General features: G+C 41.2%; 1 long non-coding RNA gene across 1 annotated transcript in view; it reads left to right on the forward strand.

The window, feature by feature from the left end:
- LOC113615979 (uncharacterized) overlaps nucleotides 1–13,900 on the forward strand; it is a 115,179-nt gene extending 101,279 nt beyond the window's left edge. The window contains exon 3 of the long non-coding RNA XR_003431170.1: nucleotides 12,775–13,900. This is a non-coding gene — a long non-coding RNA (uncharacterized LOC113615979). The remainder of the gene's footprint in view (nucleotides 1–12,774) is intronic.
- Nucleotides 13,901–25,579: the final 11,679 nt, after the last annotated feature.

Consider the following 25,579-nt stretch of genomic DNA (forward strand, 5'->3'; position numbering starts at 1 on the left):
AACAACAAAAAATCTCTCAATTCACATACTGGAAATCAAAAGAATTTTATTTCAAATTATGAGCAAGAAATGCCCTGCCTGTTTACTACCTGCATTTTCCCAATAATTTATAATTAGAACCCAGCAGTAGGTATTGATTTCCAATTGATGGATATCATCTGTGCCCTAATAAACTGACAGACCTTCAGAAATCTATCCAGGGAGACCTTTAGAATACATGACATGAGTTAAACATATTTTATTTAACACCCGAGGAAATTTGCATTTCATCTCTCAGGCTTTTATGAAGCTGTGTAAATGATTTAGCTCAGCTCTTAGATTTCAGAGTCATTTCATTTCAATTTGGGAGCACTCTTATATAATTCTTAGCCTTTGTTCAACCAAATGTAGATGACCGATATTTAGCACGTGGAATAACATGTCAAAAGTGTGGGATGCTTCAATTCACGGTTTGTGGATTTAGTAAAGATGTGAAATAAAGCCTTTGATGCGTGTAAAAATCACAGTAAAATGTAAGTGAAACCTAATTGTAAAATGTAAATGAGGTCTAATTGTTTACCATGCTCTTGTAACTGGAATCCTGCTGGGTAATATGCCACAGCATCCCCTAGGAAGTGGTGATACCACATTCATTGAAGTCCAAGGGAGGTTTAGCTCCTACAAATGCTATCCTTGTTTATGAGAAATGGGTGGCACATTTCTTCCAGGAGCGAGATCTTCTGTTTTGTGTGGTTGGCAGCCTATTCAAGGCATAACCACTGAGGACAGGATATTCATACAGAAAAGGCCAAGAATCAGTGTACCTAAAAGATTGCTCAGAACAAACTGAGGATCCTAGGCTAATGCATTATTTTACTAGCATTATTTTATTTCATTAGTTTTATAATCTGAGAAAAAAAATGAAGTGGAGAAGATCTCATCATTAAATACTTGGCATTACTAATAGGTCAAGTTACCAAAACTTCCATTTAGATTTTTGTAGCAGAACCAATTTTTTTTTTTTTTTTTTGGTCCTGTTTTGTTTTTAAGGAAGACAGCAGCAACTTGCAGGTTTAGTATGAAGTAGGGCCCTTCAGCATTTCTGTGTGGATTTTGTTTGTTTTCTGGAAAAAAAAGGATCCTATTAGCAGGTTCATTTGTATAATAATCATTCATTAAAATAGACTCCGTGGCAATAAAATACTGTACTTGAATTCCAGCACAAAGCCTTTAAAAAGCTAAAATGTCAAAACAATAAAACTAATTAAGGCAACAAAATGGCTTTTTCCAGCTTAATGACAAGCTGGTCCAAAAACACACTTCAATGATTTTTCTTTCCTCCAGAGACACTTTAAGTAAAGCAAGGATAGAATTTTCTGCAATCATTATCTAGCCCAGCGTCATCTAGGAACCTAGCCCAACTGAATTGTGTGGCAGAGGAGGTAACATGTCTACCTTTGGCTAGTTTCTCTCCCTCCTCCCTCACTCCTTCTTCCTTCTCTCCCTCCTCTCTCCCTCCCTCCTCCCTCCCTCCCTCCTCCCTCCCTCCCTCCCCCCTCCCCCACCCCCCTCCCCCTTCCCTCCCTCCACATCTCCTGCAAATATTTATGAGGGTTTGCTGTGCTGCAGGCACTGTGGAGGGGTAGCAAATTGAGCCAGCTGTGAATCTGGAAGTCAAACAGCTGATGAACTAGAAAAGGAGACAACAGGTAAATAACTCTAACTGGGGGAGAAAAGTAACACGTTTCAGAACTACAGAAAAGTTGCAAGAATAATACACAGCACTCCTCCCCCTGTGCCCAGAGACTGGATTCAACTTTTGCCAATTTTTCCAACAGTGTCCTTCTAGTAGCAGAGGATCCAGTCCAGCATCATGAGTTGCTCCTGGTTGTCACGTCTCTCTATTCTCTTTAATCTGGAATAATTCTTTAGTATGTCATTGATTTTTATGACTTTACCAATTTTAAAGATTATCGGCCAGTCATTTTACAGAACATCTCTTGCTTTGGGATTGGCTGATGTTTCCTTATGATTAGATCCTGGTAATATGTTTTTGGCTGGAATATTACAGATGATGTGCTCTTTTTGTTATATCCTATTGAGTGATATGTGATGTTTATTTTTCCCACGGGCGGTGGTGTTTACATTTATCATTTGGTTTACGTAACGTCTGCCAGGTTTTTCCACTGTAAGTTACTTTTAAAAAAGATATGGATTAACAAATATTTTGTGGGCAGCGACTTTAAGACCATGTAAAATTCTGTTCCTCACCACATGTTCATTCATTAGTTTTAACATCCTCTGATGTTTCATTATAATGGTTGCCAAAAGATGGTTTTCTAATGCTATTATTCCCTTTATATTTAGTATATATTTTTATTAGGTGACTTTCTGTTATAAGGAATAGCTGTCTCTTTTATTTATGTGGCTTTTAATTTATTTATTTATATCAGTGTTGACATATAGATTCTGTGTGTCAGATTTCCTGAGAACTCTTTTATTATTCAATGGGTTGTAATCCATCCCTATAATTATTTATTCTGATGCTCAGTTTTCCCCAGATTTGGCCAGTGGGAGCTCCTTCAAGTTTGCTTCTATGTCTTTTTGATATGACCCCATTATTCTATGACCATTTCCTGGTACCACATTAGATTTCAGGCTCCTCTTGTGCCAAAATCATCTGTGCTACAAGAATCATCCATGTTTTCAAAGAGCTCTGGCACGTTCAGGGTGATCTTTGGAAACCATATATATGCACGTTTACAAGTGTATTTATTTTATATCTATTTATCTATATTGACAACTTTGAATTTACATTGATTTCTCCAATTCCAAACCAACACCACAGGTTCCTTCTAGCCTCTTCCTTTCCATGCTTCCATCACTTGTCCAACTGGGAGAATTCTGGCTCCCATTATTTTAATATCCCTACATTTAGCCTGTCCATCTGCCCTTGTGTGGTACCATTCTCTGCCCTTCCCCTCCCGTAGACCCCCTGCTGGCCCCGATCCTGACTCAGGCTTGCTTACTCTGGTGTCCTCCTTGTTCACGCCTGCCTGTGCCTTTTTGATGAAGGAAGAAAGGGACGGAGGGAGGGAGGGAGGAACTATTTTTTAAAAAAAGGGAAGGGATGGGAAGAGGAATGGTGGGTATTTGTGGTTGACGATTGTTTGGTGTGTAAACATTCTTTCATTTTAAATACAATTAATTTTGATTTGATAGCTGTCCTCATTGTGCATACAAGTTCAGTATTAGTTGACAAAGCAGTAGCTTAACTCTACTTGAATAATTCTCCTCACATATTCTCATAGTAGCTATCATGCATTCATTCAGGAGCTTATGGAACACCTAGACCTTTCTGATTGTTCTCATCAGGTCTAGTCTAGAATATTAATATTCATTAGATAGTAAAAAGGTTAATTTTGTTTTCCTAATATTTTCTAACATTTCCTAATATGAGCAATATTACTCATGAGAAAAATACTTAAATTTGAAATAAAAACTACAGTTATTGTTATAATAAAATCCCTATGAATCAGTAGTCTGTCTCATGTTCAGTATCTCATAGGGATTTGGAGGAAGACTCCATTAATGAGGTATTTGAGCTAGGGCCTGAGGAGTAGGTAGGACTTAGACCATTGTTTCTTCAAGTATATTTCTTGGAGAATTAGTCATGTGAAATGGACTTCAAAAAAGTGTTCTGTAGTCTAATAAATTTGGTAAAATATATTATACCAATTGCTTGCCTTAAAAAAATTCCAAAAGGCCCTGAGAAGTCCTTGAGTAAAGAAATTTGTTAAACTTTATTTTACTCAGCTTTTCTTATACTTGTTTAATGATAATTTTTGTGTGTGTGATAATCAACCAGTTAAAAAAAAATTGTTTAGGCACATGGGGAAAAGATAATTTAAAATGAAAGACAGGAAAGTGGTGGGGACTTGAGTACTCCGGGTTGCCAGAAAAAGTGTTATAAGTAATAGAGGTACACAAGGTTAAGAGTCTTGAAGACAGGCGCAATACTTTTGCTTTATTCAAATCAATAGGCAATTACGATATTTTCTGCAAATATTACTGTTTATACAGATTTGAGAAGAAATAACATTTGTTGAGTAGTTCAGTATGTCCTACATCTCAGCTACACACATACACACACACGCACACCAAAGGCTTAAACTACCTAACCCACAGAGCTTACTCTCTACATTAATAGGACTTGACTTTTCTATTGTCTTAAATAAGGTAACTTTACCCTTCTAGGAGAATTTTGCACAGGCAGATAACTTGATTGTTCATTATAAGAATTTTCCAAAAAGACATCAATTCTTCAATGGAAAGTATCAACAGTTTACAAAGTCCCAGATTCTTTGAATTCCTTGCCTCGCTGTTTCCACTTGAAGGAGATCAGAATATGTCACCCCAAATATGCCACTTTGGCATAAGGATTATTTTGAGCTGAAGATAATTGAGAATCACCAGAGGCAGAGAGAAGCTGTCTCAGATTTTCCCTTATCTGACTAAAAGCAACAACTTTTGGAAAATAACACTGCCATAAATGCCTTCCTTTGGGCAGATTTACTCCCAGAGGGGAAAATGGGAATGGGAATAAAACCTACCCCAAATCCCTTGTCTGGGGAAATTTTATGGCCCTGAAGGAGAAAGAAAGACCCCTTCATACTGTATAGATGAACATTATCATAAGCTTTCTTATCTCCTGATTGTTATCCTGAAAGCTCTGCGTCTTTCCTAAACAAACCTATTTATTCTTCCCCCAAGAAGCCTTTTCTCCCCTCTCCCCCTCCTCTACTAAGTTGGGTACATAAGCCTTTACTTTAACCATGTAGTGAGCCAGGTACTTCTTTCCTTGGCATCCTGTACAAATAAATCTTTTCTCCTGCTAATCTGTCTTTTGTCAGTTTAATTTGCAGGCCTCAATCACTAAACTTGAGAGAATAGATGAAAAGCTTTTCTTTCCCTACACACCAATCCTAAACTGTTATATCATGATTCGTACTCAATCCTAATGGAGTCCCCACACTGAAAGACCTAATTTAACGCAAACTTCCAATTCTAACTAAATTCTGATCTTGCTTCCACCTCTGAGACACCACCAAAGCTCTCTTGAGGTGGTATTCTCCCTCACTGTGGTAAGCAGTAAACTCAGCTCTGTCTTATCAACAGGGTTTGTGGGTGATAACTGGGGAGACATATGACATTCTTTATGTCTGTCTGTCTATCTATCTCCCTCCCTCCCTATCTATAATTTAAGCCATTTTAAAAAACTGATAACTCCCAACAATTTTAAACTGTTAAAAGAGAGATGGTTGTTAGAGAGGGTCCGGTAGCAGTGCTACTCAGGAAAGGCTTCAACCTCTAAATCAGTATAATATTGAGGTAAAACATGGCTTTAGTTTGGCTCGCGTTCTCACTTTGTGGTTAAGAGAAAAGTAAGGGGTGTGAGTAAATGGGACTTAGCTCTGGAAGACTGAGAAAGGGCTTCTCCTCAAGGTGCTAGAAACTGAAGCCCTGGAATGACCCAGCAGCAGTATGAAATTGGTACACTTCCTGGAGAAGCCTTGCCTGTTTTGAAGGTTGTGAAAGAAAGCCCTGTGAGTAGAAAAATCCGTGGCAGCCACATCTAAAATGTTTCAAGGGGGAAAAAAAATTAAGTAATTGCTTACATATCCCACAGAGCAATAGTTAAACAAACAACAACAAAACCCCACCAAAGTTAATAATTTTAATTTACCCTTAATTCAATGGATGCATTCTTTCCCTTATAGCTTCAATGAGATGTTTGCAAATGCATTTTCTTTTTTTAAGGCAATGTATTAATACCATACGAAGACTTTTTCATCCTGTGTTTGGTTCTTCATAAACACTGTCAATACCATTCTCATTTCATCATTTACAGTTCTTGATTCTTGCCTTCTGGATGCCATGAAGTCATCCTAATCCAGAAAGATTTGAAAATGGAAAAGGTTTTCGGTTACTATTATTATTATTATTTTTATATATAGGCTTTCTGTTCCCATATTTCTTTCTTTCTTTTTTTTTTTTAAAGGTCATTTATTTATTTATGCCTGCATTGCGTCTTTGTTGCCGCACACACACGGGCTTCAGTAGTTGTGGTGCATGGGCTTAGTTGCTCCACGGCATGTGGGATCTTCCCGGACCAGGGCTTGAACCCGGGTCCCCTGCAATATCAGGTGGTTTCTTAACCACTGCGCCACCAGGAAAGTCCCTGGTTATTCTTATTTATCTTTCCTTATACCGAGTAGGTATTTCTTAGGTCAACCATTCCCCTGTCCTCACTGTTCCTTCCCCCCAAGTTCATGTGTTTTACCTCCCTCCCAGCAGGCATGTAATTCTGAGATCTGGGTTCAGTTACCTCGACCTGCTCTCTCTTGCCTTGGGGTAAAAACTTCAACCTTTGATTGCTTAGCTTCCTAAATATTTGGAAAAATGATCCCATGGTTAACATTCACATGGAACAAACTTTTGAGGCTGTTAAAGACATTTAAGTAGCGAACAGACACATATTGTATGTTTGCAAATTTGGGGCTGATTATTTTAGTAAGAACATTGCCCTGATCGTAGACAAAGAGCAGCCCTTGCCTCTTCATGGGTTGTCTGATCATTCCTTGAAAGAAAAAAATCCTTCAGATTTGTTAGATGAAAATACCACCTTATTAATTTAAATTGTATTTCTTCAAAAAAGATTCCCTAACAAAATAGAATTACTATGAAGTTTAAACTAGTTAATGTTTATTAACTCTTTATATTTCTTCTACAATGTGTAGTTTGTTTGCATACTTTTCCCATTTTTCTGTTAGGATATTTATGTTTTACTTATTCATTTGTAAAAGGACTTTATGTAGTTAGATAACATCCCTTTATATTTCGTGTATGTACAAATATCTTCACCAGTCTATTATTGGTATTTTATATTTTGTGATATACAGAATCTTTAGATTTTTTTCAAATCAACAAACATGTATTCTGGGCTCCTTTTTTTTTTTTTTTTTTGCGGTACGCGGGCCTCTCACTGTTATGGCCTCTCCCGTTGCGGAGCACTGGCTCCGGATGCAGGCTCAGTGGCCATGGCTCACGGGCCCAACCGCTCCGCGGCGTGTGGGATCTTCCCAGACCGGGGCACGAACCCATGTTCCCTGCATCAGCAGGCGGACTCTCAACCACTGCGCCACCAGGGAAGCTCTGGGCTCCTTTTATGCTTATTTATTTATTTGTTTGGAGTGACTTCCATATCCTCAGATTAGAGGGTCATCTACATTTTGTTTTCTTTTCTTTTGGTTTGGTTTTAGTTGTGTTGAAACGCTAAAGTACCAGTACAAATTAGAAAGATATTTTTGACAAAAAAAGATTTGTATAGCAAAATATAATTATTACAAAGGATGAAAGTTATAAAATTTTGGACTTAGAAATGTTAAGCTCATTTAGTTCAATTTAACTAACATTAATTTAGTGCCAGCTACACAAAAGTTGTTTTGATGGATATTTTAAGCCAGTGGCTCTCAGCCTTGGCTGGACGTTAGAATCCCTTGGGGAGCAGTCATTCTGTTTCTGGGCTCTCCCTCCAAGGATTCTGATTTCGTTGGTCTGGATGAGACAGAGGCGTCGGCATTAACAAAAAAAATCTCCTTAGGTCCTTTTAACGTACAACCATGGCTGAGAACCAGCACAGTCCAGTTTTCTTCATTTTTAGAAAAAGAAGCTAAGACTTGGTGAGGACTTGGCATATTAGAGTTTAGAGAAATGCTCAGGTGTCCTGATGGTTCTTCCAGCATCCTTTGCACTACACTTCAGTTTTTCTTTTAGCTGTGAGGTCATGGGACAGAAAAACCTGTGAATAATTTTCACCAGTTTTTTTCCTCCTCACCTTGGTGGGCAGTTGGTTTCACAATTTCATTTATTCTTTTCCTAGTTTCTTTTCCTGCTACGATAACTGTTGGATCAATGCTTTGATTTAATATTTCCCGTCTCATTCCTCCTCCCAACCTTGAAAGATAAGCAGATGGACTTAAGGAGCCAATTGTTTATTGGGCATTTGCATTGTTACCTGACGCCCCGCCTTACTTTTCACACTCAGAGATTGGCAGTGGATTGAGAGGGAACTGGGATGGAGACAGAAGGATGAGTGAGGGAGAAATGACACAAGACATGAGCAGAAGGCAGCAGAAGAGCCGGAACATTAAACAGAAGAATCTAATTCCTTCTGCCTTAGATTCTTGTTCATCGCCAATGCAGTAAGACACTCTCAAACCCCGGATATGTGGGAGGAGGGAAATTTTGCCAGAAGCAGAGGGGAGAGCCGTAGAAATAATTTCTGAAGCTCAAGTGCCTGATCAAGTTTACGATGACAGCTCTGCATCTTCTCAGGCACTGTGACAACCAACGCAGGGTCTTGAGTCATCTAAGGCCTCTACTTTAGAAACAAAGGTAGCCGTGAAAAAGTTTGATCTATTTCCATTTCCAAATAAGATGAAAATTCACTTCAGAGTAAAATAACCCAACTAGTCGTTGGTGCTACGGGAGTCTTGTCTCTTTTATTTACTGTTATAATCTCAACACTTAGAACAGCGTTTGACACCTAGAGTTGGAGCTCAGCAATTATTTGCGTAAAGAATGAACGAGTATCAGGTCCAAGTCATCAGTGCAAATTCCCCGGGGGGTCAGGCAGCCGACTTAAGTGAATGCATCAGGTTGGATGGAGTGTCGACTGAAAAAAAAATGTACAACGTGAGAATTGTGATTTAAGTTGTTTGGGGCAAAATGAGGACTAGAGCCTGGGAGACAGCATTTCAGATAGTTCTGAGAAACTGCTCCAAAGAGGTCAAGGGAGAGGTCAGTATTATATATGATTTTAGTGAAGGGGGTTCGTGTAGTCAGGCACACATTTTGGCAGAGACTTGCTGCTGGTCACGAGGAGCAGATGTCACTGTTAATGATTTTAGTGCTTTTCTAGATGTGAGGAGATGCAAGAATTGGGCTCATAAAATCTTCTCCTGAAAATGCCTGATTATCTGAAGGTCTGTTCTGCCAGTTTTCCCCAGAGTACAGAGTGCCTCATTCCTGATCTCCACCCTGTGAACTCCTTTCAGGGTGTGTTGAAGGTCAGCGGCTGCCGCGGCTAGTGACTTAATCCTTCAAGAGGCAGATGACAAGTGCCAATCTCTAGCTGGCAGGAGGACGATAGAGAAGCAGGGTACGGGGCAGACCGGAGGACTAAAGCGTTCTTTATTTGTTTCTCTTTTTAAATTAAAATGCTTTGTTCATCAGGCAAAGCTCTGAAGACCACATCTGGCACAGAGCTGCCAGTTTGTAAGATCTATTCCTAGTCACTGCAGCATTTCTGTCATTTCCTTGAGTTTAAGATTGTGGTGAAGCCAAGCCCCTCTGAGACCTATTTCTCAATGTGACAAGGATTTCCACAGGTTGCTTAGATTGTAGAGTCCAGCATTTTAAAGCCGAATGAGGCCTAAGAGATGGTAAGTGCAACCATTTCATTTTGTATCGACGAGGAAGGTGTTGCCCAGAGAGGTTAAGTGAAGTGTGCGAGGTTAAACAGCCTGGTAAAGGAAAAGCCAATTTTGGATCCAGGGAACCGGAATTGCAATCTGGTGCTATTGCTCCTACACCACGCTGACGATACACTTTATGGAAAAAAAGCTTTACGGCATTAATTCTCGAAATGATCGTTGCTGAACTGGAAGCGTGCCTGCTTTTATTTGAATTGAGATTTTATTTTTGCCTGCCTGGAGCAAGGAGATCATTATGGTATTTTAAATGAGGACCAAGGAATTACCTGCACTTCAAATATTAGCAGTTACATTCTGCTAAAGTTGCATGTGGACTGTCTATTAGAAACATGTCACAGGAAACAAGGAACATTTCATACTAATTGTTATAAGCGTAGTATCCATCAAAATGTAAATTTCCCAAAGTGGGCTTTATGTGGATCATGATTTCCTTTATTACAAAATGGACGTGAAAACTCTGGCTGGCTCCTTGTTCTTATGTAAAATCTTCATTTCCTGTGGTGACTCCAATTTATTTTTTCCCAGCTTTAACAGCTCTCACACTGTGATTTTCTATATCTGTTGCAAATGTTCAACAATTTACAGTGCAAATTTTAGTCCATGGCTTTCTGCTTGTAGCTTTTCATGTATAAAGATTAAAGAATGAATGTGCAATCAGCAGATATATAGAAAACATCTCTTGCTAGAATAGATGGTTCAACTTCTGAAACCCCAGTGGAATTTATAATATCTACCTACAGCACTTCCTCTCTTTTGTATTGTGCCTTCTGATAAATAGGCTCCCAGAAGAGACAATTTGGGAAGCTGGAAAGTACTTTATTTTTCGTTATAGCATGACATAGACATAGCATTGTCCAGGACTTGCAGGTGGGAGAAACATCGGAAGCAGAAAGGCAAATCAAAAGAAAGTTTACGCCGCCTAACGAGAACCTTAAAGGCTAATGCTCTTTTGGAAAACAGCACAGAATTTGAGATTACACCTAGAATATTGCTTATTAGTTGTTGCTACCTCAGGACTTAAAAACATGGTAATGCAGTCAGGCACCTGCTGGTATGTTTAGTTAGAGGCAAGGGGCTACTTCCTGAAATTGTGTATGGGGTGTGTGTGTGTGTGTGTGTGTGTGTGTGTGTGTGTGAGTGTGTGAGAGAGAGAGAGAGAGAGAGAGAGAGAGAAAGAGAGAGAGAGAGACTTTTGCATTTCTTTAGTATAAAAATGCTTGCATATGTAAAAATGGTTTTCTTTGAATCTATAAAAACACAGCTGAAACAAAAGGAAGGAGGTATTCAGCCGGCTCAGTTTGCTCTGACCTGCCTATATGGGCAACCAGGAGTACTTCTCAGGCTTCAGGGATGCTGTTGATATTATTAGATCCAATCTGTCTGCATCAGATCTCCCTGACCTGAACCTCTCTTCCAGAAACAAGAGCTACTATTTCAGAAATGCATGAGTATAAAAGCTTTTGTTTACATCTTTGTTTGGTACCTGTTTGATTTGAGAGGACCTGATGGAAACATGTGAACTGCTCTGGGGCGTTCTAACCCAGCTGCTCTAACCCAGCATGTGCATTTGAAAGCACATTCTCACTGCCAGGTTATGGAGGTGACTGGCTAAGCACAGTGCATTGGGTGCAGAACCAGTGAGGACGGGGTAGTTTTATGGGCTGAATTGTGTCTCTTCAACAGTCGTATGTTAAAGTCCTAATGCCCATACCTCAAAATGTCAGTACATTTGGAGATGGGGCCTTGAAAGAAGGAATTAAGATAAAATGAGGTCATATGGGTGAGCCCTAATCCAGTATGACTGGTATCTTCATAAGAAGAGGAAATCTGGACACAGAGAGACATAGAGGAAGAACTACTGGAAGAAGACAGCCATTGACAAGCTGAAGAGAGAGGTCTCAGAAGAAACCAACCTTGCTCACTCCTTGATCTCCAACTTCTAGCTTCCAGAACTGTGGGAAAATAAATTTCTGTTGTTTCATCCACCCAGACTCTGGTACTCTGTGATGGTAGCCCTAGCGGACTTATACTATGAGTTTCAGGAATATATTAGCTTAATTTTAAATTATTTGTTTGATATGGTACTTGACCTTCTGTGAATCTCATATCCAGACCCTTCTCTATGTCTCTCTTGCCATTACACTTTTAAAGACCATCTTCATTTTTTTCCTGGAATACACCTGAGCAATAATGAGAAAGCACTAGTCCAGGGATGGGGATGGGCCTCACCAGCCATGTGATAGAGATGATTGCTAAGGAAGGTAGAGGAGGGTTTGGGAGAAAATTCTCACTCTCTTGTGAGTCACATCTTCTCCACCCCTCCCACCATTGGCTGGTGGTTATGAGTATGGATTTTGTGAGACGTTAAAATAGAGGACCATTGGTATTATAAGCATATCATAATATATCGTAATACATATTTGAAATGAGACTATATGTTCACTCTTGTAAATCTATTAAGAGGATGGAGAGATCATATTGACTAAAACTGTTCTGAGATTGAGACTAAGGTTGGTTGTTGTGTGAAATGAAGAATTTGGATGTACGACTAAAAAGAAAAATCAGATTATATAAAAACTTATTAAATGATATTTTCTGCAAATGGGAGAGGAACAGTTGGTAAGAGCAGGCTGTGGGAAGCGGAGATGTACCCAAATTGGACATTTCCTACTTGACAATTTTGCTTTCCAATTAGAAAAACAGTGCCATCGCCCTCCTTTTGCATCACTTCAAAGCATCAAGTAGAATTCTTGTGCAGAAGACCATCCACCAACTTTGCTGATAGAATCTTTTTCCACAGCAAAGACGGATAACAGTCAAGTTAATGAAAGAGTATACAAAAAAACAAGAAATGTTTTTGGGTTTTTTTTTGCGGTACGCGGGCCTCTCACTGTTGTGGCCTCTCCCCTTGCGGAGCACAGGCTCCGGACGCGCAGGCTCAGCGGCCATGGCTCACGGGCCTAGCAGCTCCGCGGCATGTGGGATCTTCCCGGACTGGGGCACGAACCTGTGTCCCCTGCATCGGCAGGTGGACTCTTAACCACTGCGCCACCAGGGAAGCCCCAAGAAACGTTTTAAGATGACTTAACGGTATCTTAAATTTAAAGGGTTGAGTTGAGAAAGTAGACACTGGTGTTTTAAAAAATGTAAACGAGGCCAAATTTGGATACTGTTGGAAAAAGAGAGAAACAAACAATGCAAATAATAAATAATAGTGTATATCGATGCCTTCTTATAGTATACTGTCCTGTGGAGCCTTTGGTCCTCCAAGCAAATGCTGGGAATACTTGAACCCCATCTATCAGGTTAGTAGGAATGCAGAATGAAGCCTAGATTGGATCAGGTAAGCGTTGTTGCCTCCCTTTCTAATGAGAAGCCAGAGTACAATTAATGAAAGCTATGTAAATGCGCTCCAGGCTGTTAAGATTACAAAGAGAGTTCAGGGCTGGGGATAAAGAATCAGAATAGGATCCACAATCAATTACAGAGAAGGTCCTCCTATCTCAGACAGGCACACACATTTTGATATCATCAGGGAACCAATTGCATCCGGGCGCCTTTTGGAAGAAAAATGTAGGAACATGCTCCCTCCTATTTAGGGAATGATACGAGGGGGCTATTTTTGAATGATTAATTAAAGGGAATCAATCTTCATTGCATTGCTACTGATGTGAAAAGCGCCAGGCCTGAGCAATAATCGCGTGCAATTATTCAACTACCCCTTTGGCAAGGACGACGTCATTAGTCCTGGTGGTGTCGAGAGATTCTCTTTATTCCCAACAAATTGGCAGTTTTAATCAAGTGTTGCTGGAAATTTATCATAACACAGGGAAAACAATAGGTGAAGTTACAGGGCCCCAAGCTGTGTGACTCCTATCTACAATGGTACAAATTTACAATGCTAACAACATGATAAATACTACCAATCCGTGAATGCGTTGATTATAATTTCATATCAGCACCAAGCCTTGGCAGTTCTTATTTGTTTAGAAACATGGCTGTAACGCTTTTTGTGCTGCCTTGAGTTTGTTTGCGGAGGAAGCTGAGGTTAGCCCTGGGTGCTGGTGGCCTGGAACTTGGAAGGTCTAAATGCACAGGGAACAGGGGACGTTTCCAGAAATGCTCACCTACTCCAGCTGCAGGAGTCTGGGAGCAGCTGATAGCAGAACAGATAAGGCACAAAGCACACTTACTACGGCTTATTTTGTGTTTTACTCAGAAGAGTCTTCTGCAGGGGTGATTTTCCAGATATCCAAGGACAGGCCTTTTCTCCACTCTCTTTTTGCTTTTTTCAGGTATTTTTGTGCCTCTGAAAATCTTTGCTTCAAAATAATAGCTGAGGGCTTCCCTGGTGGCACAGTGGTTGGGGGTCCGCCTGCCGATGCAGGGGACACGGGTTCGTGCCCCAGACCGGGAGGATCCCACGTGCCGCGGAGCGGCTGGGCCTGTGAGCCATGGCCGCTGGGCCTGCGCATCCGGAGCCTGTGCTCGGCAACGGGAGAGGCCACAACAGTGACAGGCCCGCGTACGGCAAAAAAAAAAAAAAAAAAAAAAAAAAAGCTGATATTTATCAAGCACTTAGAACATGCTGGGTGTTATACTTAACAATTTACCTATGTTGTCGAATTTAATCCTCTCTAATAGCTTGGGTTAGAAAACTATTATGTTTTTCATCCCTGATTTTACAGATGAGGAAATTAAGACTTGGAAAACAAAGGGCAGGAGAGCACAGATCCCAAGTCCAGGTGGCTACATTCCTGGTCTGTGAGCTGACCCACTGTCCTGCACCAGCGCCCACTCTCAGGCTGCTGTTCCTTATTCTTAGAGACAATAAAAAGATAGACTTAATTTATCTACTTTGACTGAAGCTAGAGGGCTACTGCCTATATTACCTCTGCCTTCTTATTGCAAGAAGAAATCAGCTCTGTTACATTCAGGGGTTTGTGTAGTTTAAGGTGTTCTTTTATAATTAGCATATATTTGTGTGTGTGTGTGTGTGAGAGAGAGAGAGAGAGAGAGAGAGAGAGAGAGAGAGAGAGAGAAAGGGAGGGGGAGAGAGAGAGAGAGAGAGGGGATGGGTATACAGAAAGCCGGAATTTCTCAAACTTACCTCATTGATAAGAATCACCAGGATTCCATGTTAAAACTCAGGTTCCCAGCCCTCACTCCAGATCTGTCCCATCAGATCCTCAGGGAAGGGCCTGGGAATCGGCTAAGAAATTGCTCCTGGTATATCCGGTGTTCGTGCTCTAAGGCAGAATATCTCATAGCGCGTTTCCCCAAGAGTTAGTTCCATGGGATATTAATTATAATATGGAGAACATTTCCCCTGGTCAGATAATTTAGGGATATATAGGTTAAATGATACTTAACAAGTTTCTTCTAAAAGACTTTAAATGTAATGCCCAGTGAGATTATATCAGGAGGTAATTGTGGTTCTCAAATTTTTTCCTAAGTCCTCTGGCTATGGGGCGCTCTCTTCAAGGAACATCTCCTGGGAATGGGGATTTGCACAATATACCCCGGGAGATCTAGTTCCACGGGATGCTTAATGAAATATAAGCATCACCAAGAAAACCTCAACTGCTAGCTTGAACAGTTATGGAATCATTTGGAGGCATAATCACCAGTATCTCTTCCCTAAAGGTATTGAAGGCAATTTCTGGAAAACATTTATAAAGAAACAGTGTGAAACTTATCCAGGAATTAGAAAATGTGCAGGATTTGCTTATTTCAGGTGAGCTTTGGAAGTATTAAATAGCTCTCTGATGTGAGATTTTAACAGCATGTTCTTAGAAGCATGTTGGAAGGTCCTCAGGAAAACAACCATGATCCAGTTTTTCTTTCTCTCTTTCTGCTGTCATAGTAGCAACACAGGCCGAAGGAATAAAAGTGGTTATTTAAAGGCTGTTTTGGCATTCGGAAGGGTCTGGGATCCTAGGCTGAACGGGGTTGGAAATATAGCTCATAAATCAAAGGATGTTAGCCCAAATCCCATTGCTTAAAGGTGAGCCCTCTTGCAAACAAAATCGAGAAGCTTCGAAGAAGTCATGATCGGCACGGTTAACACCAAAGTGGCTGATTTCTGGCCTTTGTAAAATGCAGCGTACTTAAAGCAGGTTTCAGGAAGGAACACATCAAGAACTAACTCCCAAACCCAGCAGAGCTCATTTGTGGATAAGGCCTTGTCAGTTGCTGCCCTGATCTCACTTTCACTCCTTTGTTCTACTGGTTGCAAGAACGAACATCTGGCACAGGGCCTGGAAAGCAGACTCCATCCTCCCGTTGCACCTGCCCCAGGAGGAGAAGGAGAAATGCTTTAATGACAAAAGGTAGGATTTTCAGAGCAGCATTCCCACCCATTAAAGCAGCTTGTTTGATCCCTTCAAAGCTCAAGATCAAAGGGAGGCTTTTCCAGAGCTGCCAACTCATAAAGCTACAAGCAGAGAGAAGGACCTCTGTCTTCCCGCCGCCAGGTGGATCACCCTTCCAGTTCTCAGCCGGGGGAAGGGGCCGTGGGTGGGTTGGAGGGATTTCTCATATCTGACTGCTGCCATGTGGATCCTGGACCTTCTCGGGAAAGCAGGAGTTACTCCTGGAAGGTCTTGGCAAGTCAAAACCACTATTTGGTAAAGAAACCCCGAAATCTTCTCTCTCTTCCTCGCCTCCACCTGGGGGACAGGTTGCCAGTGTTCACCTTATTTCCTAATTCCAAAGGCATGACCACACATTTCTGCGTGTAGGAAAAGCTCCCAGCACATTTCCTCTCCTCCGTAATTTACAAACCTGATCATGAGAAAACAATCCTGTAATTTTTTTTTTTTCGGTACTTAGGCCTCTCACTGTTGTGGCCTCTCCCGTTGCGGAGCACGGGCTCCGGACGCGCAGGCTCAGCGGCCATGGCTCACGGGCCCAGCGGCTCCACGGCATGTGGGATCTTCCCGGACCAGGGCACGAACCCGTGTCCCCTGCATCGGCAGGCGGACTCTCAACCACTGCGCCACCAGGGAAGCCCAATCCTGTAGTTTTAAGTGTATTTCAAAATCTCCATTTTATGAGATCCTTGCTGGTTTTGACTATAATGGAATGTATGAAGCAGGGACATGAATTTGGACTAGCTTACCCAAGAAAGTGTGATGAGAGGATTCTGAGCCCCCCTCAGCCTGTCACCACCTCCCTGCCAGTAGCAGAGGTCCCCTGGCCCCAGACCAGTACCTCATGCTGACGCTGGCCAAGGCTCCAGGAATGGTGGGTAGTGTTTTCTGGGTAGAGAGGCAGCCAGACTGTGACTGTCTCTGGCAAGGGCTACACAGTGCTATAGAAGATTTTTGATTTAAAAATAATAACCCCCCCTCCCAAACACAAACAAACATTTATAAGCATAGGCAGCAAAAAAACCTCCCAGACACCAGAATAAACACAGGATTGTATAGAAGTTAACCATGGTATTGAGAACTATATTCAATATCTTGTAATAACCTATAATGAGAAGGAATCTGGATCACCTTGCTGTACACCAGAAACTAACACAACATTGTAAATCAACTACTTCAACAGAAATAAAAAAGACAGATTCCCACCAAAAAAGAAAAAGAAATTAACCATGGATCTGCATCTAACAGTCCACACATCTTAAGCACAGAACCTAGGAAGGGGACACAGGTGGGAGAAGTTCAAAACAATGACAAATTTAGAGGGGAGAGGGGAGAAAGAAGAAATACTCCCTGGACACCTGAAAATAAGGATGGAAACCAGATAAGACAAAGGCCAAGGGAATGGAGTGAAGAAAACCAGTTTCTGGAGGCACAGTGGCCCCGGGCTGCAATAGCACCAAGCCTGCGGTGGGGCCGATGATTGGTTTTGCCCTGGAACAAATTTTTCTCCTAGAAAAAAATCTTCATGAAAGCAAAATGGGTGGCATCACAGGATTCTATATACAGAAATTTAATGACGCGTTTTTTTTTTTTAAGCTTTGCCTCTTTTCTAGGTGCTGTATATGAGGCCAGTTGAACAGAGGGATGATCAGAGAAAAGCTACACTCGCTGTGAGGGTTAGCTGAGCTTGGAGATGCAGAGAGGTGGAATCATCCATTAACCTGGATGGGAAGGTGCGGGCCTGAGTGACAGGCAGGGTCATTTTGTGAGAGGTGAGGCAGTGGAGAGGAGTAAACATTGGGGAGCAAAGCAGGAGGCAAGGGAAGAATTTGATTCCCATGCATCTCCTTGGGCAGAGCTCCAACCTGTGGGAAGAAGTTACTGAGTCTTCCTGGGCTCCAGCTGGGCGATTGCTCTGCCCGTTTCCCCAGCTGGACTTCAGCTACAGTGGCGAGAGTGAATGTGATGGTTAGAATGCACCTCGTGTATCACCCACAGTCTATGTAGCTTTCTGCTCTGAGGAAACAAAGGAGCAATGGTAAATAGTGAGAAAATGAGATAAAAAGACAAAGCCTTTCAGCGGCTTAGAGAGATCAAGCAAGGACACAGAGAGACCAAGTTCAAGATGGGGCTGTAAACCTGGCTCCCTAACTCTCCGCTGGGGAAAAGCAGAGCCAAGCCTCCTACTTCATTGCCCTCCTTGGCATCCTAAGAAAGCAGCCAGGGATTTCCTCAAAGGTAGAACTCTCTTGGGTCTCATTTATTTCTGTTGGAGTCAACGGCTGCAATTCAAAGTCTGTGACAGATGTATTGGCAATCACATGTTTTCAAGGTAAGAACACAGATACAGGGGAGGTTCCTCATATTCCCTGATTCCAACATTTCCAGTTTTTGGAGAGATCCTACGTTCCCTGAAAAATGTAGTCCTTTTTCATAGAAGATAATAAAAAAGAGAACCCTCCCTCTTTCATTTTAGGTGCACCAACTCTTAAAGTATGGAAGCTAAAAGAGATTTATGTTTGGTTGTTTGTTTTATCAATTCCCTGTGACGAAATTGAGGCTCAGTAAAAATAGTTGATTCGCTCAGGCCTGGGGTGATGGGTCAGCAGTAGGAATTGTGGTTCCGGGAAACACTGAAGCAAATGAGGCTATTTTGATCAGTGTGGCCGCTTGTCTAACTGGGAGGTGGCTACTCAACAAAGGCAAGAGCTGTGTCTGTCTGAAGCATCATTGCATCCCTATCTCTTAATCATGTCCTTGGTACATGATAGGGACTCAACAAAAATATTCGTCTCTCACAACCTACATTTAATCCTTTAGCAAGTCCTTATGGCCCTACTCTCAAAATATATTCTCAACCCAACCGCTTCTCACCTCCTCCACTGTTGCCACCCGCGACTCAACCGATGGCATCCCTCATCTGGGTTATTGTGATCATCTCTAGATGAGCCTTGCTACGTCTGTCATTTACCACCACCTCCTCTCTATAATCCTCTTCCCACAGCAGCCAGAATTATCCTTTTAAAAGGTGAAACAGATGTTGTCTGTCTTGTGCTCAAAACCCTCCAATGGCGTCCTCATTCCCAACACACACATCATTAACTCTACCTGCGTCTCCTGCAGTCTCGCCCTCTGCCCCAGCCACCTGGAGCCCCTTCCTGTTCCTCCAATAAGCAAGGCATCCTACCATGTCAGTGCTCTGGCAAATGATATTTTATCTGCCTAGAGTCTTTTCCCCCAGCTCTTCTAGGCTCTGCATTACCTTCCACAGACCTTTGTGCCAAGACCGTCCATCATCTCAGCCATGCCTTTCCTGATCATCCTATCTAACCTACACCCACTCACCCTACAGTTTCCATCTCCCTTCCCTGCTTCATTAGCCTCCATAACACTTGTCACCTGACATTCTATGTGATTTACTTGTTGACTGTCCATCTCCCACTAGAGTATAAACAGCGCAAGGTCAGGGAGTTTTGTTATATCCCCAGTGACTAGAAAAATATCTGACATGTACTAGGCACTGGATGAATATCTGTTCAGTAAAGAAATGGAAGAACAGATGAATATCTTTTATATGAAAGATTAGCTTATAGCAAATTCATGCCCTTTTTCTACCAAAATAATAAAATTATTATGCATTTGTCTGTCTTAAAATTATTTTCCATGGAAAGTCCATGGTGACAAAAATATGAGTCAAAGACCTCACGTCTAATCCAGGATTAGATGTTGTGTGACCTCTCTGACCCTCAGTTTTCATAAAAGGAAAATGAAAATGATAATATCTTGCCTAACTCAAAGAGTTTCTACGAGGATAAAACATTATATATGTAAAAGCATTTTGAAAACTGTAAAGCTTTTCTGTGTAAGTTATTATTATTTCCTGTGAAGTTATCTTCCCTAAGGAAGTTGCTTTGTACTTCAGGTAAAGTAATAAAGCATTTCTCGGGCAAGACGAGTCATCTGAACAAATTGGATGCCTTGTTTATAGTCCAGAAATAAGGGAGGTGATGGGGCCCTTTGAACATTGTTTCACCATGAATTCTAAGCAGCAATTATCAATGCCTACAAGTTGTCTTGATCTATCTAACTTGGTTAAAACTCTGGTGACACATTTGGCAGAAATGAGTAGAAACTATCAGTGAGGTTTACTTAAGGGTCCTCAAGCCGCAAGTATTTATTGAATACCTAATAGCCCTATGCTAGATGCTGAAAGGAGAAGCTAATTGCCTAAGATTGTAAGCCCTCTGGCCACAAGTGTAGTTTAATACAGTATAGAATCTTAGCATGTATAAGCAAATGTGCTTTATGTCTGAGTGGCTATGGTTGTAATGTGATCATTTCTAGCACCTGCTCACTTGCCCTGTCTCAGATACTGCCTGTGCTATCTCCTATTTTATGCTCTACCAACTCTAGTCCCCTTATGGCTTCCACCAAACACCAGGACAATCCTGTATCTTTATTCTTGGTGTTGCCTCCACCTCAATTGACTTCTCTCTTTCTCCTATTTTCCTTTTTTTTTTTTCAACTTTTCCTCCTACTCTCCATTCTCCTGCTGAAACATGTTAATCCTTTGAGATTCAGCTTAGCCATCAACTTTTGCAGTTCATTCAGGTCGCCTCACCCCATCAATCTTGTTGAATTTGAGGCTGCTCCATCTCCTATTCTCCAGCAGCACAAAGGATAATATCTAAGTTGCTCTCAGAATGAAAATGTGAAGTCTTTTCCCGGACAGCATGCTCTGATCCTGGCCTCCTGCTGTGCCTCATCTCCCACTAAACTTCCCTACAAATATTGGCCTCCTTTATGTTGTTCAAACTCTTCCAACATGCCGAACTTAGGTCTTAGGGTCTTTGCATTTGCTGTTTTCTCTGCCTAGTCGCACTATTTATGTATCAATTCAAATGTTATCTCCTCAAATATTTGTGAAACACTTGATTGCAAACCCACTGCTCCCAATATGTAATAAGGCTAAAGAAATGTTTGTTGAGCTGACCTGAAAAGATGCCATAATCTCTGAAACTCACTGTCAGAAGAAACTGTAGCCTTCCTTCCAGTGAATATCGTCCTACACAGCAGCACTTCTCTCCCACGTCAAGGTGTTCTATTTCTGAATCAGTCGAATTTTGCTAATAACTCACAAGATCTTAGAACTTTTATCTTTTGATCTTAGACATCAGTCCAGGCTCTTCATTTTATAAATAAGAAAACTGTGGTATTGCTTGCAATCACAGAATCCTGAGCCATAGCAACTTCATGATTTTCAAAGCAGGAGTGTGGATTCTGAGTTACCAGCCAGACGGAGTTGTGTGCATGATGTTGTGATAGAGCAAGGAGGTAGAAATCAGGCGAGGGCCAGTTCCTATTGTGGAGCCTGCCTAAATGCCAACTTCTCAATTCCCTCTGAATCTGGGTCCCCTGTAGTCCCATCATCCCCCTGCATTCGACTATTCCCTACGGAAAGCACAGAGAGGAGGCCGTGTGATCTCAGACTTGGCAAGAGAAGGCAAGCAGTAAAGCATGAATTTTAGGGCAACGTCTTAGTGTTTGGACTGTTAGTGCTTGACAGACTGGGACTGGGTCACATAAGAGAGCCAGAGACACCCATGTAATGTGGACTGTTGATTTTGAATTCTGAGAGCCTCAAGAGTGTTGGTACCGTCTATTGGTCACCCAGTGCAAATGGCAACCCCAGTGTGGGAATAAAGGCAGAATGGGGCTTCTCAAAGTTAGACAAATTCAATGATTGTTGATTTGCTTGGACTTAAAGACCTGGTGGGACTCCAAGTTTCCATCCATGGTTACATCAGACTGAAAGGGTAGAGGTGTACAGGTGCAACTGGGGGTGTTGAACCAGGGACTGACAGCTTTAGGAAGAATCTCTTTAACAGTCCACTGTAAACAGTAATCTACATCTACAGTGTTCTTAATAAAAGTTTAATCAGATTCCAAATATCAAAGAATCAAGGATTTTCACGGTCATCAGTTTAATACCTGATATTAGCAGGAAGCAGTCCAAAGGCGTGACAAAGGCATAATCTATCCTACTGACCAAAACTAAACTGAATTCAAACCAAACAGTTTCCATATTTTTCAAATTCTAATCAACACACCGATAATTATACATAGGGAGGAAGCTCTACACGGCTGGCTAGAAACATTGAAGTTCTTGATTTTCTTTTGAGTCCTGCTTACTAGCTAATATCATAATTTGGCTGCTATATTTTCCTACCTGTCATTTAGTTGGCCCCAAGTATGGCTTTAATTAATATATTGCATTGCTTAGGGACTTGCCTGGCGGTCCAGTGGTTAAGACTCCGCGTTTCCACTGCAGGGGGTGTGGGTTTGATCCCTGGTTGGGGAACAAAGATCCCACATGCCCCGCAGCACAGCCAAATACACACACACACACACACACACACACACACACATACATACATACATATATACACTCACACACACACATATATATGTTATTGCTTAAAAATACTGTGGACACCCTGAAAATCATCAGTTGATGTGATCATCAATCTTGAGGTTTAGTTTCTTTCTTACATTTTATATCTTATTATAACCCCTTGAATTCATTCATTGAAAAAGGTGTTTTTTTAATAGTTATGGTTATTGTAATTAAAATATGCTGTCATAATCAGTATTCCAGAATCATGATCAGGTAGGATATCGAAAAGGAGAAGTAGAGGGTTACAATGGAAAGAACTACATTCTAGGCCTAACTCTTGATTATTAGCTCTTTTTTTTTTTTTTTTTTTTTTTTGATGGTACGCGGGCCTCTCACTGTTGTGACCTCTCCTGTTGTGGAACACAGGCTCCGGACGCGCAGGCTCAGTGGCCATGGCTCACGGTCCTAGCCGCTCCGCGACACGTGGGATCTTCCCGGACCAGGGCACGAACCCATGTCCCCTGCATCGGCAGGCGGACTCTCAACCACTGAGCCACCAGGGAAGCCCGATTATTAGCTCTTGATTTTGGACAAGTCACCTTCTCTGAGCCTTGGATCTCTCGTCTGAAAAATTAGTGGGCTGAGCAACAGAGAGTCAGAAAGTCAAATATCTCCACAGAATTCAGGTTGGCTAAGTATGTAACAGAAGATTGCAGGCTGGATTGAAACTTTAGCAAACTGATGTACTAGATCTAAAGGGGATACAATGACTCTGCTTCAAATGTTACTCCTTCCTCTGAGTATTCAAAAGGAGCCAGACGTAGATGTTTATATATGGAATCTCATCTTTTTCTTTCTTTTTTTTTTTTTTTGCGATACGCGGGCCTCTCACTGTTGTGGCCTCTCCCGTTGCGGAGCACAGGCTCTGGACGCACAGGCTCAACGGCCATGGCTCGTGGGCCCCGCCGCTCTGCGGCATGTGGGATTTTCCCGGACCGGGGCACGAACCCATGTCCCCTGCATAGGCAGGCGGACTCTTAACCACTGCGCCACCAGGGAAGCCCAAATCTCATCATTTTTAAAGTTTACAATTAATATATACTAAAAAAATAATTGTATGAAGACAAGAAAACATATCTGAGGTTATGTTTAGCCTATGGACTGACTTTATATGACCTTTGGATAAAGAACATTTAAAATTCTTTCAAGGTGTCAAATGTCATGAATGAAAACCAGGTCGTGCCATCATTCAAGTGTTGTGATGTCTACTCTCATTGTAGATGATGGTGATACGGAAACCAAAAAGAGCAGTGAGTGGTCTCCCAGGGAAAACTTGACTGTTTGCATTGGTTGGCCCTTTGTTCCATCCTTCTCATTGTGTTTTGCCTCCTGCCTGGATCTGTAACGCTCATCCTCAGTTCAGGTTCCGCTCAGAAAGTGGTCATACTGGGACAAGAGAATCACATGATCCAGGAAGAATTGATTTAGCTTTCAATTTACTGAATCATCTTTTCATAAGGGAACTAAGACAGTTTTCAACAAGTTGGAATACTGAAACGACTGTAACAGTATAATGGATGAGTTATGAACAAATAAAATCTTTTCTCAAACCTAGGTTATTTTTCTGGTTTAATAAGCAGAATTGAGACTGTGAAGTTGTCCAGTCAGCATTGTTTAATCATTAACACTAGGTTTCATGCAAATTGCCTGTAATGATGTGTGGAGTTGAATGAATTAATTATATATGGAGAGGAAGTTCTGAACAGCTGGGCAGAAACTTTGAAGTTCTCAGTTCCCTTTTGGATTCTGCTTCCTAAATAATATCGTAATTTGGCTGCTACAGTTTTCTCCCTACTCAGATTCCCCCTTAAACTTTATTGCCTAAAATCCCCACAGGATAAACTCTGTTGATTCTTTTGAATTCAGGTTGACAGCAGAGTTTGAGGTCATCAACTGGTAACACTGAAGTTTGAACATATGTCTTTTGTTAGCATGAAAATTCTGCAGCCACTAAATATTGTCTAAATAAGCGCATATGTGCTTTTAGAACATGTCATTCATGTCTTTATCTTGAGCAAACACACGTACCACACCCATTCTTAACCCAGTTCTCCCATTACTGCTGTCATCAGACTCTCTGGAAAGAGGTTGTCTCTAATAGTCTTCATCTCTACAATCACCTTTGAACTTTGAATGACTATTTTTCCTCAGGCTACATTTACATGTTCAGTGTTTTATAATACTGTAAGTGAAATGGTTTTGCACACTGCCGGAGTCCTACATTACTTGTGGCAAAGTGGTGATTTGTTATGCTGAGTGACATTTAGTTAAAGATACAAAAAAAAAAAAAAAGTGAGGTAGAAAGGGAGAGGAGAAGAGAAAAGCCTTGGTTCACACAGCAGGCTTTGTGTCTAATCTGAATAACGTCCAACCCTGCTGAGGTCTCTTATCTTAATGACTTTGCTAAAGAAGTTGTCTTGTCAAATCTATTTAAAAGCTTTTGCCTTATATGAATAATTTACCAACAGAGGCAATTTGGGAACATTCTGATGAGATTAAAAAAAAAAAAAGCTCAGTGATAAGGAGCTAGCTTGAAAGAGCTGAATATAATAGAAAAGTTTCCTAGGATTCTGGGACTAGTCCTCAAAGGGTCAGTACAGTAGATTATTTTTTTGGTTTTAAAGAGGACTCTTCCTAAAGATTTCTATTTAGAGAAACAGCCCATTTAAAAAGACACAAATTCAAGGAAGGAAATCCATAATGTTCCCATAGTGATTTAGTCTGTTACCTTTTTAAAAACACCCACCTATTAGAAGAATTTTACTTATATTTTCATAATTCTGTTTTAAAGTCTTTACTTCAGTAGAGTTAGAGAGGATCCTGACATTATTCATATATATTCTAGAGTCACCTATGGAACAGTGATTTCCATGGTTCTTGCCCTCTCAAGGGAAAGAATTCAGTCTAGAAACATAGAGCAGGTTTAAGCAGCAAGTGTTTTATTAAGCAGAGCGAAAGTATGCCCCCGAGAAAGGATGAGAGCAGTCTGTCTGGAAACCAGAAGCAGCCCTACCATTGGGTAGTTTTGGGTTTTTTAGAGTGGTGGTCCCTCCGTGTGTCCTGTGTCATTTGACTGACAAGTTGATCGACAGCTTTAGGTTATATAACTTTTCTTCTACTGCGCAGGCACTTACCCATAAGCACCCAAATGAAACCCATGGGGGGTGTGGGGCAAAAACTGCAATGTTAACTTATTACAGATACGGCATACT

The sequence above is a fragment of the Aethalodelphis obliquidens genome, unplaced genomic scaffold (assembly GCF_003676395.1).
Source record: "Aethalodelphis obliquidens isolate GAN/ISIS:26980383/991018 unplaced genomic scaffold, ASM367639v1 scaffold4, whole genome shotgun sequence".
Classification (NCBI taxonomy): Eukaryota; Metazoa; Chordata; class Mammalia; order Artiodactyla; family Delphinidae; genus Aethalodelphis; species Aethalodelphis obliquidens.